Source organism: Copidosoma floridanum, unplaced genomic scaffold (assembly GCF_036245765.1).
Source record: "Copidosoma floridanum isolate Cflo_tuat_1 unplaced genomic scaffold, Cflo_Japanese_pri ptg000019l, whole genome shotgun sequence".
NCBI classification, from domain to species: domain Eukaryota; kingdom Metazoa; phylum Arthropoda; class Insecta; order Hymenoptera; family Encyrtidae; genus Copidosoma; species Copidosoma floridanum.
The window spans coordinates 3,204,583-3,222,636 of record NW_028321896.1 but is presented as its reverse complement, the minus strand read 5'-3'; the positions used below and the strand labels follow the sequence as shown (position 1 = coordinate 3,222,636).

Genomic DNA, 18,054 nt, shown 5'->3' with positions numbered 1-18,054 from the left:
CGGCGGTTGTTGAGGAGCTGCTCGTTCCCCGGTGATGGAAAGCGTGAATAATAGAGGTGCTTTTCCTACGTGAAGATTTTACTTTGGCCCGTGAGATGCCGCGTGTGGCCCGTCACTTTGGATCGGGAACGCTCGGGACGCCAAAGACGACGTGCCCCGGAAAAGAGCTTTTTTGATTATTTATCGTCATCCGAGGGACGCTGTATGGACCTTGTCGAGCTTGCGGTTCTTATCTTTTTTTGTTTTTCATACAAACGACTTTTTCTCAGTCAGGGATTTTCTACTCTACCATCGAGTTTCGAGGTTTATTAATTTATATATTGTACGTGATGCAGTGGAGGGAGGATAAAACAAATTTGGGTAACATTCCGACGTGGGATGAACTGAAAATACCTGCAAATTTCTACAATGGCACTACATCGCCGGAAATTTCATACCAATAATCCAAATGGTATTTCACACTTGCCGTACGAGCTCGACCCTCATTACGTAACTCGTTTCCATAACTACAACAATGCGTGGTGAGCTTTCGAAATCGGTCGAGTGGATCCGGAATTACCGTACATTTACGGATCAAAGATTAATTATCATGAAAAATCAAAGGCAATAAACTCAAGCATTATATTCACGTTTTATTTTTGCTGCTAACGCGTGAGAAATCGTTTACGAAATTTCACGGGCTTCAACGTACTTCCAGCTGTTAAATGAAATATGCTATGTAAAAATTTTTTTTTATATTGTACAACCATCGATTTACGAATAGCCCTTAGCAAGATTTAAGTAACTTTTGCTTTTGTAGATGAGTGTACGTATTTACATAGCAAAAGCTTTTGAGAGTATTTGCATTGATATTTTATGTAATCAAAATAATCCAACGAGAGAAATGTACACATTGAACCGAGTCACGTTCGATTTCAAAGCTCTGTCGAGCTTACAATCATACGCATCTGGAAAACTTTTGATATGTATTACTTAAAAAATACAATAACGGAAAGTAGCACGCAGTTGCGTGATTTTTCTCCCCAATTACGGCACATTCGAGACGATCAGAAGGAGCAATGAAACCAGATGTAAAAGGAAACCTTGTCGCATCAGTGCATGCGCATAGTGTTCACTCGAGGGGCACGTATAGCAGTAAGACTTGGCTCTCGACGGCTGACAGTGGGCGCATAAATTTCCACTACACCTTGTTTGTCGGCACAGCCGAAACGCGCATCACGTTCTACCCTCTGACCCCCCCCCCCGCCAACCCCGCACCTACATCCGCTGCACCAAAGGGACACGTGCAATCGCCGATACTCCCCGGTTTCCGGACACTGTAGCGCCAAATGGCATTTCGTTATCTCCCTTACGGGCCTTCCACGGGTATACGGCAACAAAGTGCCAAATGTCGCACACGATCGAAACACAGCCGCCGACTATAACTACGACACATGTGCCAAGAAGAGCTATGAAAAATCACGAAAAAAGTTGACGGACAAATTTTCTTGAATCGCTGTACACGTTGGAGAATTTATTTTGCATATATACGCACCGACATAGTTTCAAAATGTTGAATGTTGAGTCATGCGGCTTTTCAAACTTGTTGTTTTGTCATTCTTCCTTGGAAAAAGAAAAACCCTAAGCTTTTACGCGGGAACAAACATCATGACCGGAAATTGCACATTCATGGAGAAGCTTCCAGATACCGGGTACGTGGGGGTTGGGGGGAAGTAAGCGGCAAAAAGTAAGTGCTCGGGGTAGAGCCCATCGAGAGCCTGACATTTGCATGTTTCCGAGAGATTACAGGCGCACCGCGTACACGGTATCACGCAAGTGGAAGCTGGCCCCTTTGTGCGGCCGGCGTTTTCGGGAGGGAGGATACTTAGTGTTGTTGTTTTCAACCTCGTGCACGATTTTCCCTGGCTTCGGCTGCGCTTCGCCGATGGCCAAATTCGACCAGCCCGTTGGTACTTTGCGTGGACTTGCGCGGGCTGTTCCGGAAAAGTTGGGCCGACCCATCTACATCCAACACAAATTTGTTCCAACCAAAAATCGTTACCCAATCAAGGGTTGTACTCGAAGGAGTTATTACACCCGCATAAACATGTCGATCCATGCCATGAATGAAGTTTCACAGAAATATTGTAAACATTTAATTATACGACAAGAAAACGCTCGAAGAGGTATCCAGCACATGTGCGGTCCAATTCAGGTGGGAGGGTCAACTTGGCTTTCGTGACTATGAATAAAATACACATGATGGCTATACCATAGCAACGGGAATTTTTAATTCATTTAAAATCTTCATTTTCAACTTTCGTTGTGTGCTCCGAAACATGCATGTACATGTAATTGCTGCGGAAGAGATTAAAAGTAGAGCCGGTTCAACGAATAAACTTTCATGAATTTACGTGCATATCTGACTTTGGGATCATCCATCCATTTCCACCAACGCGAATGTGTGCTCTCCAAAATTTAATCCCGCCTTTATTCGCCGAGAGACTCTCTCTTGCATATGTTTCATCGGAAACTTTCACCAATGGCTCTGTCATTGATTTCACGAGTTAAACAACAACAACAACAACAATAGCAACAACAGCGCTGCGCGAGACTCGTCGAGCAAAATCACCTCTCGATAGCGAATTTTCGCTCCCACAATATTCGATCAGAGAAACGATTGTATGGGTCGCTTTTTAGTGCTTCCTCTTCCTTTTCAACCGAACCTCCATGGATGAGAAAGGTGTATGAGGTCAGCTATTTTCATGTTTCACTGTGCAGCTCGTGCGTAGAAGAGGAAAAAAATTCAACTGGAGGGAAGCAGATGCAACAGCGAGACAGGATATTCTCGCAACACTCTGAAGGCTGCACCCGTGAAGGTGTGACGGAGAGGAAGGTGGAATCGATGTGCGTATAGTATCACTTGAATCTAATAATGGCCATTGTCATGATGCCGTATAGTCTAATGTTTTTTGTGTCCGAGCTTCGTTCACCTCGTGAAATTTACATGCCTATAACCGAAACCATCTCAGAACGAGGGATGTACACATTTACAATTTACATCGTTACATGTTGCGCTGCACGCGCATTGATTGTATATTGTAATTTTTGCCGAAAACAATTGCGCCTAATTCTCTAATTTATCAACTACGAAAAGATTAACTCTCTCGAAATAACACCGGTACAATAAAGTTTACTCGCACAATGCTGCGCCGCATTAAATTTCCCTCAACTGCGCGTAGTGCATACTCGCACGTTTCATTCTTTGTCCGCAAACAAAGGGGAGGGAGGGAGGGGGGGTGGAAGAAAACGCACGTGCGCGCTCGCTGGTGTTGATAAATCCCCTTTTCGTGAAAGAATCTCTATATTCGCGATATTTCACGCGCTCGTACACGTACCTACACATGAGACACTTTTCGCAACTTTTGTATCCCATGCGTCTCGACAATAAGTGAGAAAAAAAAAATCAACTGATTGATTTATATTGTCGTCCTCCTTCTTCTTGTTTTCGTTTCCACCCGTGAGAATAAAATTACTGTCCCGACAGGCTAACCGTCTGCTCTTTTCGGGCTGTTTCTACTTGCGCGTCTGACCAAATACGGGTTCTTTCTACTACTCTCACTCGTAGGCTTATTTTATGGATGAATGGATGGATAGAAAAACCTTGGAATGGCATTTCGGATAAACTGGAATTATTTTATTTAAATTCTGTAGAATGTACACAGATGTTGCAAAATGGGCTCATTTCTTCAAAAAATTTGACAAAACAGTACAAAACACAACAAAAAAAAAAAAAAAAAATCTCTCAACATCCTTTATTCCATTACCATGGAGTAACGCACAGACAAATGTACATGGTTCGCAAACTCGAGTCGTCCCGTCGTTGGCCAGAAATTCAATTCGAGCCCTATACAACAGTGCAGATGCATTAGGACGAGCATGCTCTGCACCACCAGCTAAATCATCCCCCATAAGCATGGCACCTCGCGCTATACCCATACACGAGTATATAATATAGGCACAGCGGACGAAAAGTCAGTGGAGCTCGCCCGTTCGCATTCTCGGCGCGTCGGCACATTACGCGAGCCTTGGATTTCGCTGCTGCTGGCACAATACCCGCTGCCGTACACCCGAGATATGCGCCGGTCCCCCGGACACAAACCCCCCCCCTACATACTCTCGGCCTACATATGGCGCGCTTATGATACATCCTCGCGCTATCAATACACTATACACGCGCGCTCCATTGTGCCGACGCGGGGCACGGCTCATATAATGCCTGTACCAGCACTTACACCATTATTTGCGTGATTTTGCAATCAGGTTCGAGTCATTCGCGGGTGTCCGTCACGATACGGCGTATCCCAGAGGCTGGGGAACTCTGTCCAATATACAAAGTACACACGGAACTGCGGTCACCAACGATGCTATTAGCGCGAGGGAAATTTCAGTCCACGAGCGCAAACGAGGAAATTGTTGTCCCATACACCTGGTGAGCGCGTGCTTCTCTAATTTCGCGTTGAATTATAGACTGTGACTGCACGAGAAGAAAGAGGTGGGTGGGTGGGGGAGTGGGGTGAAAAAATCGGGTGGTGGGACGTTTATTTGGATCAATTGCCGTTTGCTTTGGGCAAAATTACAGGGACCGGTAATGCGACGAGGACGCGGATATTGAATTAATTGTTCGATGTATATAAACGCTGAAACGCGATAATTGAGCCGCGAGGAGATGGCAAATATGAGATCGGTGTGATTAACTCTTTTGATCGAGCGGGTGAAATTATACGGCCCAAAAGTAGGCTGGCGTTGGCGTGCGAGTTTCATTGTGATAAAACAGCGGGAGATTTGCTTGGGTATTGAATCACGTGAATTTCGTGGCATTTTGATTTAAATGTTGCACGCGTGGAGATTTGTCAAATTTACACGTTAATTATTTTAGGTGCGGTGTGATTACGCTGACGCTGGAGACGATGATGGGTAGCCCCACCTCCGAAGCACATTTATAGGCAAACTCGAGTCGGCAAAGGGCGAATTCGTTGAGGGCACAATTATATTTACAGGAGTCGTGTAAAGCTTGACACCAACCCGGGATTTAGCGGCGCGTCCTCTCTTTCGTCGTTCAACAACGCGTGTACAGTCTGGCGTCAAAATTAATGACAACTCGCTCACGCCGAACGGTTTGTGCGAGCGTTTTCGAAAGTTGCGGGGCATGTTAATTTAACTAGGTAACAGGCGCGGTTTGTTTCTTCTTTCTGCCGGTAAAATTTATCTACCCCCTTAAAGTTAAAAAATTAATCAACGAGTGGTTATTTTTCGAAATTACTTTTGCGCAAAGTGTCAATTTCGAATGAAAACTATAAAATCGTAAGTAATTAAACGTTTTAATTGAAAATCGGGGTGGAAAGAAGAAAAGTTGATAAAAATTACTTTGGATCGTATCATTGCGTGCGGGCAGCTCGAAATGAAGGATCGAATTATCGAGAGCAACGGAAAATTTGTCCGCGAGCGCAGGTGAAAATGGGCGCGAGAATATAGCGATGGAGAAAAAAAAAAGTAAGAGTAAACCCACGTCAATCGGAGAAACAATTTGAAACAGGAGATAATACTCGCGCCCGTGTATTGTATACGTACTCGCGAGCAAACAAAAAGCGCAGTGCGTCGATTCAGAAGCCTCCAGCGCCGAAAAAACAGGCCCGGGATCTCATGGCGTATATTTCATACAATGACTGTTCCCGTGGCCGAGCACGGAGAAGCAAGCACCAAAAACTTGGATTGAATTTCCGGCGAAACAAATTTACTCGTCGCCAACCTGAGACGTGTTCCTCGCGGGGGGTGGTTCGGCGCAGTATCGCGCACACAAAAGGAGGGGGGTGAGATTGATTCGTCAAAGTCGAAAAGTCGGGAGGTAGAGACGGGAAAGTTTCGCCCCATGGGGAGAGACGCCAAGAGCGCTTACAGGGTAAATTATACGGAGCCAGCGGGAAAAAAAGCCGGGCTTGCAAACGAAGCCGTATGGAGATCGATCAAAACGTCGGCGCGAAGCGAGACGGCCTCCGCACTTTGATCGCGCCCTCCACCGGTGAGTATCGCGAAAAGCTTATTTCCCGCTAATAGACCCGTGTTTTTTTCACATTTTCCGTAAGCATCGCGCCGCGCACCAACGTCTTGCACGTTATGCCCCGAGAGTATAAGTGTACTCTCTGCATACGCACACCGAGTCCCTTTTTTTTCATAATCCTCCGTAGGGATGCGTCGTTGGCGTGTGCCATAATAATTCAGTGCACCTGGCATTTTCATGGACTCTGCAACTGGCAGCTGATGGGGGGCTAACGGTGCCCCGGGGAAGGAGGGAAGAACCGTGCAGACCCTCCGATCTTTTCTCTCACCCTGCTGCATACGCAGCCGTGCGCGTCGTGGATTTTATCTGGTCCGGAAAATACGCGCTATCTAAAGTAACGTTTTTACTCTCGGCCCGCGCTGTACGACGCGATTTGCGTGCTGCCCCCGGATTACGATCGATATTGCATTTTTCATTCGCGGACGATTTCACGATACCGACTCGCCCCGGAGGATGTTGCGGATTGGCTGCGAAGGGCCCTCCTACCCCTCTCGCTGGAGTGCACGCATAATATATATATATACATAAGCATGCGTAAGGTTTACAACTGGTGGTTGAAAATTATGGTACAGTCGTAGGGTTTTCACGATGCTTCGTGCCTTACTTCCTGAGTCGTTTCATGGACCAAATAGGTACTGGTTCATGCAAATTGTTTTTCTAAGCCCATCAATCGGATGGCCCCTCCCCGATGATCGGATCTTACGGATCTCCAATTTGGCTGGATGTCTTTTCCACTTGACCCAATCATCCCTCGAGCCATCGAGCAAAGTCATAAAATCCATTATAAATCGTTCGAGCAGGGCGCAAGACCACCCGATTGAATATTAATCACCCGTATGTGCAAGAGTAAGTGCACAGGATATGGCTCGACCCGTCCAAGACAATGCGCAAGCCACTACAACAAGGAAGATGGCCAACTATAGATAATCGGTTGAAGGAGCTGCTGTGCAGGCGCAATACATCACCTAACGTTGACCCAACACCGTTACCAAGCACCCACAGACCATAGAGTCCACCCTCGGCAAGCCCTCAAGGAGCCGCTTGATGCTGCGACGTGAGTTATAGTCCACGTTATTCAATTAAAAAAGGGGTAACTAGTTTTTACAATTTCGATCCTCCACCCTCGAAGTATTGTATTTTAACCCTTGCTCACGCCTTGCCCATTTGGTTTTCGACAACGAGTGGCTGTCGTACACATACTTGTACATAATCGAATATCGGATGTTGGCGGTTAATTTGGAAACCCTTCGAGTGCCCGTAGTCGGGAAAAGAGTTTCGAAAAGTTAAGGGATGAGCTCAGAGGGAGTTGAGCGAGAGAAAGTAACAAGTGATGGTACAAAGAGAAAAAGAGAGAATTATGTCAAAGTTCCAAGACTTGGTTAAACCGTGTGGATCACCATCAATCAAAAGTCAATTACCGGGTGCCACCCGCGTATACACTCGCCCATCACCTTACATATACATACCTCCTCGTATATTAACGCTGATAATTATCATCACTCTTATACATACATTTATATATATATATATGATTATCAAAATCGCTACGACCTCGGTTTTATACTTATGATCGTCCACAGGCGGTGACGGATCATCCCTCAAAAGTTAATCCCTTCGGCAAAATCTTCATTCACTAATAACAGCGGCGCGTAGAAAGCGACACCCACAGCCACTCTTGAGTCCATTATACACCTGGTGCGGCATATATATTTATCGAGTTATTAATTACAAAAATGTTTATTACGCATTATGGCAAAGTGGATATAGGATAGGGGGCAAAACTTTGTAACGACGAAGCGAGCGCGTATAACCGGAAAAGTTTGGGGGTGGGTTAACTTTCTCCTGCCCGCGAAAGGGTACGCGGCGTCGTCGCCGCGGATTAAGGAGGGGGTGGGGGCTCATAAAAATTTCAATTTAACCCCTTGGCTAAGGAGCCACCGCCTCGAGATTCGTCGTTAGTCTCTCTCTCTCTCTCGGCTGGGAAATTAAAAGTGTTAACGAATCCTGGGAGGGAGCCATTATTAATCTCGGCGTATAATGCTCCGCCATCCCCTTGGGCTGGAGATCCTTACGGTCAATTATACCGGGTGTCGTCGCTACCCGGCCCACCTTTTTTTTTTTTTTTTTTTTTTTTTTCATCGCTCGTTGCGCTCTCGAGTTTACGAGCTTGACCTCGTGTAAATCACGCCTTTCCGAGAAACCGGCCGTGTCTTTGTCGTCGTCCTGCACTTTGTTTATCAGCTCAACTTTTTTTTGGTTAATTATGTTTCGATGATTATCGGTGTTCCTCCCGTGCAAATTAGCAATTCACGAATCTCTCTGTTGCAACCGGTAAAGAGTGTGACACGGTTACTCGTTTGAATGGCGTTTTCAATCAAGTGAGCCGTTCGATACACCATACGTCTAATCAAGGTTAACATGCTTTATATCGAGGATGGGAGGAAAAATTCTCCCATTATTTTCCAAAGTAAAGGATTCAACAAGTTCAAGCAGTGGGGCCGAAGATGGGAAAAAAAAGAAACGTGCCAACTCGCGTTTTATACGTGTAGATAACACAGGGAGCTAACTGATTTTTCGTGCTCGGCGTAACTTTTGGGGGTACGGCTGCCCCCCCCCCCTCTTACACAGATCAGTATAGATCAGAGGGAGAGCAACTTTTTTTGCTATATTGAATTTGAAGTAGGTCGAGAAATTACTCTCCAACTTTCTTTCGATGTACAGAGGGGGGGGGATCGGGGTGGAGATGGACAACTTTTCTCCCAAAGTTTCATAGATGTGAGAGAAATGCCAAAGCCCGGGCCAGCGCTTCCCTCCAAACGTATACATGTGGTGTGTGCGTGTATCGGTATGCGCGACATCGGGAGGGTAGTCGAGCGCGAGGGGTAGTTTTGTCGCTACACTAACAATACCATTTTCCTTTCCCCCTGAAGAAAATGGTAGGGGAGCCATCGACGTGCCCATAAAATACATATCCCCCAGTGAAAGGACCAAGGAAGGAGGCGAGGGAGCAAAAACTTTCTCGCTTTTAACGAGAACACGGATCAATGTTTCTCTCGTTCCTTGGCACGCGCGTACGCGGATGTGATAAATTAAAACAACACGCGATCGCCGTGAAAGTACGACAGTCCCTCGTTGGGTCATCGAGTTTTGCCGATGAACAAAGTGAGGCAAGAACATACGCTCGTAAGGGCTACAAAGTTTAATGAATTTCGAAACACGCGGACAGAGATGTGACGCCGTGTGTGGCAAGGACTCGATAAACCATCCCAAGTATACCGAACAAAGTGTAAGGGTATACATATGTATATCTCATGGCCCGAGGGTCTAATAATCTCGTGCTTGTATTTTTATTTGCTATGCATACAGACGCGAGGGGAGAAACAAAACTGCTTCGCGAGCAAAAGGTATGAGGAAGGGCGCGCGTATACATCTTGTTAGTCTAACGATGCGCGCACGAAAAGTCTGGCCGCTCTTTGCTCCTCCTGACTTTGCGAGAATGTCTTTCTTCCCCCCCCCCTTCCCTCTGAATTGTTCCCGAAAGTAGTACGGAAAGCCGGGAACTCGTTTTTCCTCATCCGGTGCGAAAATTTTCATCGAGCGACTACCATTTCTCGACGCTCGTTTGATCGCACGTACCTCTCGGTGTTCATTGGGGCTTTGGGTTCTTCGTCTCGTTATACAGACACAAGCCATGTCAACTTGTATACAATGTAATAAATGTAAGCGGGAACTTAGGTAGGGGGGGGAGGGACGAAAGTTCCTGGGAGCTCGAAAAAGTGAGCTCGTGCACTCGAAAGTTGGCCTCGCGTTGGAGCTCCTCTAAAACGCCTTGTGCACGCGCCTTACGTGCTTAACGTTGAGCTTTGCGGTTCGGTTGAGAGCAGCGCACACTCCGGAGGGGTTGAGGGCAAGTTGCCGGCTCGTACTTCGTAGGTGTAACCTTTATTTACGTGGACCAAATTTCTTTATAGGCGCGCCATAAGTTCGGGGGCTAAATGCAAATTTATCGCGAGGGAGGCCCTAATTCAACCCCCCCCCCCCCGCCCCGAGTGGCTGCGCTGGATAACTTGGGCTTTTTCATCAAGTATTTATGCCAGGCTGCCTCGTAGCTCTTACTTGGTTCGAGGTGTTGTGCGCAGGTAGCGGGAGAAAGCACACCTGTGCGCGCCCTGAGCTTTCATGCTGCTCGCGTAAATCGTTCGATTTCGCGAACGATAAATTGAACCTAAGTAAAACGGAATTTGGAGGCATGAGCTAACAAGAGACTTATTGTCTCCGCCGTGGGAGACCAAACCCTTTCTTCCCCCCCCCCCCAAGTCTTGCTCCTTCCCTTTGCGTTGATGATCCCTGCATCACCTATTATTCCGCCTCTTGTTCATCTCCATTGGCTGAACTTAAAATTTTCATTTTTTTTTTTCACAAGTTAGCAACATTTTCATTGGCGGAATAGTGAAAAATTGAGGTCATTCGTTCCCACCCGGTCGATATAAATTTTAATTCTAAACATTTATCAGTAATCCAACGAACTATCTTGATCCAAGTGAAGATAATTGTATACAACCCATACACATCTACTACTTCGAGTGGTACCAACAATAAGTTTACCAACTAATTTAAATTGTGTAAAATTTACTATTTCACTGTGTACATGCACTATTTTGAAAAAGTTGTGTGGCAGTTTTTTAATGTAGCGTGTATATTTTTTTGTTGTGTTTTTTTCGTGTTTAAATATGTCTTAGTTTTTTTTTATGCGTTATAAGTTTAGCGATGTATTTTATCTTGAGATATGAAAAGGAAACCAAACACAGTAAAGTGTGCGATGCTGGAAACACATTTGTTTGATTTTTACCGTATAATATTGTGCAAACATTATTGTTGAAGTTGCAGTCCGATGCATTGTCGTATTTGAACAAAAATATGAAAAAATAAATGTTTTGATTTTTTGTTTAATTTCTTTTATCATTGGATAAATTTTAAGCTTTTTTTATGAGTAAGTCATTATTCACGGCTCAGGCAAATACAAAAAACGATATCTGAGTCAAAGTATGCCATGGCACGGTTGCAACTTCCAAAAAGATTTTTCGATGAATTTTTTCTCTCTCCGTGGTTTCGAGGGTATACCTGTAGAGCCACCTTGAGTATATAACTATCATATCTTCTACTTGGAAAACGAATAATAAAAATAAAAAAACATTGAAAATTCCATAGACTTTGGATTGCTTACAAACACATGCGCAAGATAAAACGTGTTATTGTCTGTTCGAAGAGCATAGACGATAAAATAGCGATTGCTGTTGTACAGTACGAGAAAGAGCAATCGATTTGAAACCTGAGCAAAAATCGTGCATCTCTCTTGCTCCCTCTATATATTTTTGCTTCGGCTTTCCATTGCTGTATATACCTGTGCGCCTGTCCTTTTAAAACTCCTCCGTCGAAATTCTATTCGCTTTCGTGCTTCCCAAAAAAAAATCTAATAAAGATCCTAGAGGTGTACTTTTCATACTTCCAATAAAATTCGATATTTTTGTTGAAGCGCTGTCGCGCCACGAAAACTCGAGCGAAGGCGCGTCGTTGGAAAAACAGTTGTCAAGAGAGAGTACGTTGTTTTTTGTGATTATTCTCCTGTGCGAGGGATTTTCAATAAAATGCTCTTCCGTTCGTACGAAAACACACATACACATCCAAAGTGCTCTTCTCTCGAGCAATTCAAAAAGAGCCGCCCATTTTCCAATTTCCAACCGAGTAACTCGATGCACTTCAAAATTCAAGCTTTCGGCGTGGAATCGTGTATCAATCACGAGTCAAAATTTCATCCCTTTGAAACTTCATGCCCATTGTTTTCGTTTGAGCTGTGTACTCGTCATATAATGTTACTGGAAGATTTTCACACTTACGTAGCATTAAAAAATGTGCTGTTCATTTAACTTGATGAATGTAAAGCAATTGAACTGTTTGGTTGATTTTTAATTAAATCCAAACCGTCATTTGATTCTTATTATATTCTCGATTACTTTTGTGCAACCGATACAACACGTGTCGTATCGCTCGTTACAATAATATATGAACGCTACACAATAATTTTTTTCACTTGCTAATGATAAATTTAACGCCACTTGGATGCAGCTTTACAGTACTTGCGCAGACTATTCCCACAAAACTAAAAATTAAAAGAAAATTGTTCAAACGTAGTAGAATATTTACTCGAGATCCAGCGGTACTGGGTTTAATACGTAATGTAAGGCAACAAGCTTCAAACCCATACTTTACTCGATGAATAAGTTAATAAAATAAGTTATAAGGAGATGTATGCACAGCTCGCGTAGACTATAAGTTTTTTTTTTTTTTTTTTTTTTTTTTTTTTTTTAAATGGTTCGTGGTTACGAGTTACTTATTCAGCTTTCAGCCACGAGTTCATAAAGTAATACTTTGAAAAATCTTTTAAACGCAGTAAAAACCTAACTACACAACTGATTTTTCAACACTTGAACATCCACATATCTGTATATTATATTCATATTATTACTATTGTTAAAAATTAAATTAAAAATGTAAAATAATATTAACAATGCAGGAATATTTAACGTCTCTTAACTGTAACTTCAGATAAATAATAATAATCATTTATTAAAAATATACATAACAAGTGAATGAATTTAAAAAAAAATTTTATCTGAATTTTAGGGGATGGATGTCTTTTGTAAGAAAAATTAAATTTCCAAATTGAAAAAAGTTCAGAGGTCTTCAGTTAACAACTAAATAAGATCTAAATCATTATTTTTGTAAGTACAATTTGTCACAAGTGACTAATTTCCAATAAGTCAAAATTTCGAAGAGAGTAATGTTCATAGATATATTTAACCTATTGTCTCTGTACGTCATTTCGAAACTACGACCTATCGTAAAAAAAAGAAATAATCTCAAATTCGCATGTAATGTAAGCTCGAGAAGTTGATAAAAAATAATGACAAAACTACTACTGATTTTGAAGATATCCTTTCGACGTTGTTTTTTACACGCCCGAATAAATTCTCAGTGAAACTGTTGAAAACGTCCCACAGTTGTATTTGATGCCAAATACAAAAAAAGAAGAAAAAAAGAAGAAGACATCTCAGGTAAAACACCATATCACATTGTCGATAGACGCGATCTTACCTTTCGCCGTGCCATAATCGGCGTCACTCTGCCGCGACGCGCGTACCGCTTATCATGTCGTTTCCCATTGATCAGGGAGCCAAGCAAAGTGTCAAGCTCCTGCTGCTCGTCATCCTCCTCCTCCTCCTCCTCCTCCTGTCCATTGTCTTCGTCGGTGTCCTCGGCACCGCTCTCCTTGCGCCCCAACTCGACGTTTCTCCTCGTCTGGAGCAGCAGTCGCGCGTACCGATCGGACGCAGCAGCACCTTCAACTGCCATATCACCATATGGAACGCCCTCAGCACTATACCTCTCAAACCGCACCGATCGATGCAGTCGTCCGTCTTTCCTCGCTCGCTCGCATCGCGTGTCTTTGCGTATACCTATTCGAATAAAGCTTCTTATTCACCCATGTTCCAGTATTTACATGTAAGTATACATGCATGTACGTACGGTCCGAGGGATCGAAGGCAGGTGGGGGCCGGGGCTTCTTTTATCGTTGAAACCTCGACTTACCACGCGCGTACGTCGACCTGTTCTATCATTAATGTTTGTGGTTACACACAATCATTGGAGCATTTTTGGTGCAAGGAGGGAGTGGAGGAGCATAATCGCCCACTTGGGTGCAATGTACCGGTTTAGCTGTATAAATACGAAAGCTCGTGGAAGGGGGATTATAGAGCCGCGGAGGAGTAGAACACAATACGCACCCACGCGCGTATACGCTACCGCTATTGTTACAGCTGTTGTTTACTCGAGTGTCCTGATAGTTACTACATGTTATTGTGCGCGGGTTTGAGTACACGCGGCGAAGAAGCACATGGGATCGAGCAAATGCGCGTACAAGCGAGGGGAGCTTCGTTAATGGAAACTTATTTTTATAGAAAATAGATGCGCGTGCGGAGGAGAGGACTCGTGTCGCTAATTACCCGCTCGGTGGGAGAGTACAGGATGTTTTCGAGGTTGCGACAGCGACAACGTGGGTAGAGGAGAAAAAGCGCGGCTAGAGGGCAGGAAGTTGACGGGGAAAATTGCTGGATTTTTTTTTTCCATTACTTTTTGCGTCATGTTTGTTATCCGAGAGGTACGTGTTCAATGTCGTGTGGGTTTGTTTTGTAATAATCATCGGAAACAGCAATTTTATTATTATCGTTCACTGGGAGAAAAAAATAATAATAATAAAAATTATAGAGAAATTCTAGCAAATTACCATTCTTTTCGGTAAATCGGATGCAAGCTGGCAAAAAACTATTGTTTTAACGGTTAAAATTATAGTTTGAGTAGTCAGAATTATGGTTCGAACAGTAAAAATTACGATGCGGGAAAGTAAAATTTATCAACCGATCCTTTTAAGGTTCACTGTTACAGTGGTTCATAAAAAAATCGGTAACTATCGTTAATGAAAACGATGGACGCACCGATCGCCACGTTTGCTCTCGTGCGCAGCTGTTCTACAAGTTAAAATGCAACCAGGAATGGCTCGAGTCAAGTAACAGCGAGAGTCGTATTATATATATGCACACAAGATACACTTTCTACGTCTACGAGTACCGGTTGCTGCATGCACTGATGCAACCGCGGCTCTTCACGTTAACCTGATGTCCGACTTTCGTTCGTCACAGATGGACTATGGCACACGAGTTTGTTACAAATGACTCGCGAGCAGTGAAAATCGATTTGATAAAACTATCACTGTGTTATCATTAAGCCTTAATTTGTTACCGTTTCCACAGTCTGTTTTTTTTTTTTTTTTTTTTTTTTTTATATCTTGGCTACACAGTACAGGTAACATCGATTTTTAGATAATTTTTTTCCATCAGAATTTCGTATTATAATGAAGTTTGCGTATACTTAAAACGTAAACTAATTGGTAATTTAAATGAGACGTTAGGTATGCGGAAACTTGCGTTTTATTATTTGTTCAGGTAATACAAGCCATGCCAAGCGAACGCAGAATTTGAAATTTTAAGGGAAACAAGCAAAAAGATGGTAAAAAAAAAAAAAAAAAGAAAAAGAAATGAGGGAGGGAGGGAAAACAACTACCTTAGCCAATAAAACACCACACACGAACAACCTTCTTCATCAAACGTGACGCGCTAGAGGACGAAAAAAAAAGAGCCACCCAGCCGTGTAGGACCCGCGCACGAAACTAAACCTGCGCCGAAAAACTACGGTTGATTTGCCAGAGCCGTGTATATAATGACTCGCGCATGGCACTTAATGAAGAAAACACACGGCACCGCGATAAGAAAAGCCGAAACTTGATGACACAGGTGGGGGAGCAGAGATGACTCGCGTCGACGCCCGATCGAGGCAACACGACATTGTCAACCGATCTTTTGGAAAATAAAAGAAAGAGAAAGAAAAAAAAATCGTTAAACTATAAAACACAGTGGCGCACTTCATAGCGGCTCTGCTAGCACTACTCTCTGGGTATATAAGAGCGAGCCATACATCGTATACACACGTATATTTGTTGGCCAAGTATGTACCGATCGACACGCTAAGCAGCGGTATCGGTATATACATATACGTACCTATGTCTTTCTCCTACTGCAGGCCAGCGGCTGTAAATGCATGCATACTTACCCGTCGCGCACGTAAAGGTGCTCTCTCGGCTCAGAGACGGTGAAAGCCGCCACAGTTTTCCGCGGCCGTGTACAGGTAAGTATATACGTATATATCCTACAGCTTTTATACTCGTATACTGCATCTTGAAAATCTATGAGCGCTCGATAAATAGCTTCTATGCGTATACAGGTGTATGGGTATAAGTGGTTATTGTTACGCGAAGCGAATAGAGAGTTTCGCCCTCAATCGACAAGTGCGTGGATTTGGGTTGACTATTATACATATGTTTTTTAATGTTCCATGTCGTATATGATGTACCAATGCTAATGGTTATTTTTTATTTTTTTTTTTTTCTGTAAGTACACCTACAGATGGAAAAAAAATTTGATTTTCGTGAGACAAACACGTGAAACAATTCGTTTCGTAACCATAATTATGTGTTCACGCATTTTATGACGCTAGACCGTAACAGCAATCAGCTCGCCTTATCAATTTTCCGGTTTTTCAAGGCAAGTACTTGCGCGTCGCTTCATTAGATAACGTACAGTTGAGCTCTCGTAGCGCAGCTTCGTATCCATCGGGGCTCATGCAAAAATGTCACACGAAACTCGCGGGAAAATTCACGCGCCGCGATAAAAAAGGAGAGAAATATATATGCATCAAGGGAGCGCCCGAGCACGCGAGTGGACAACCCGATAGGATATAGGTATGTATGTTGGTGGCCCAAAAACCTTAAGCTCATCACGCAGCTTTGTACGGCAATCGAGTCGCAAAATGCCATTTTCAGCTCCTTTCGATCATGAATTTTGTATTCTTAAAACGCGTGGGTACGGAGTGGACGTCAATTTTCCGGTCACTCTTTTCTGCAAAAAGAAGGACTTCACCCCCACCCCCCTTTTCGCGTAAATGGACAAGATGAAAATTCGGCAGGCAATTGGAAACTATGAAGAATAAAAAAAAAGCCCATAGTTGATTGTACTGCACATGTCACGTGCACGTATAAGAGCGATTTCGCAGAAAAAAACTCGGGTTAGCAGAGAGCTTTGAAATGAAAAAAAAAAAAAAGAAAGTTTTTTGAGGTAAACCTTCGAGAGGAAATTATTTATCCCCCACATGCGTCAAGGAAAAGCCGTTTACACAAAATAAATGGGATGTATATGTGACACATACTTTTGAGTTTGGCAACGTATTTTTCACTTATTTCCATTGTTCTGGAATTTTGTGTTTAGGTTACCTTAGCTGGCATCAAGGAAATGAAGCTTTTAGTGGCTGTTTCCCTAATCCTTGGGTTTATCAAATGTGTGATCCTGCAAGATTTACAAAAAAAATTACTAAAAATGCACATGTACCTATGGACGAGTTATGGAATACTAAAATTTAATGACTCACAAATGGAAAAAAAAAAAAAGAAAAAAGAAATGGTAGTTTTTCTACGAGTTTGAAAAGTCTTTGTTTGAGAACCGAGAGGTTTGCGGCCCGAGCCGAAGGCGAGGTCCGTAACGAGGTTCGTAAAGGAGACTTTTCGAACGAGTTCCGGAAAACTGCTTTTTCGCCCAAGGAAGTACCAGCCTCCCAAAACCACCCGAGGGCGGAAAAATGTTTTTTCTATAACAAAAATAGATTTGTAAAAAAAATACATTCAAATAAACAAACTGCCCACACATCTGTATAGACACAAAATGATTTTGCACATACATACCGAGCGAGTGAAAATGAACGAAAAATGTTCACCCACTGACAGATCGAGTGGATGACCGCAATGTCAGTAGCAGCAAAAGCAAAAAGCAATATTTGTAAATAACAGGTATTCGAGGACCATATGGTACGGGAAATACAAATAACAACGCGCGCAAGCCGATTTCTGCGATTTGGCGTGTTTGCAAGGGCACAACCAAAAAAATCGGACGCGCAAAGTGATAGGGGATAAAAGGCTGGAAAAACGACGCCGCGGGTACAAGAGTGTGTACATCGAAAAAGAGAGAATGTGGATGGAAAACGAAGGACGGAAAAAGCGCGAACGCAGAAAATACCGAAGTGTATACAACATGCACGGCTTTTTTGGCGCGCGGTTGGGATGCAATTTTGTCCTTCGACGCCTTTTTTTTTTTTTTTTTTTTTTATTTTTTGCGACTTTGACAAAGTAAAGGAGGACGAATCATGAAATAAAATAAGGAATCTGGAGCAGTTGGAGATTCAGTGCAGATTGCATTTTAGAAAGTCATTCGTTGGCTCGCGGTAAAGCCTGGCTCAACTGT

General features: G+C 43.3%; 1 protein-coding gene across 1 annotated transcript in view; it reads right to left on the bottom strand.

The window, feature by feature from the left end:
* Positions 1-13,263, bottom strand: part of LOC106636987 (dipeptidyl peptidase 4 omega) — a 211,792-nt gene extending 198,529 nt beyond the window's left edge. The window contains exon 1 of the mRNA XM_089592866.1: positions 13,250-13,263. The gene's annotated coding sequence lies outside the window, so the exon portion shown is untranslated. The remainder of the gene's footprint in view (positions 1-13,249) is intronic.
* Between the last annotated feature and the right edge of the window lie 4,791 nt (positions 13,264-18,054).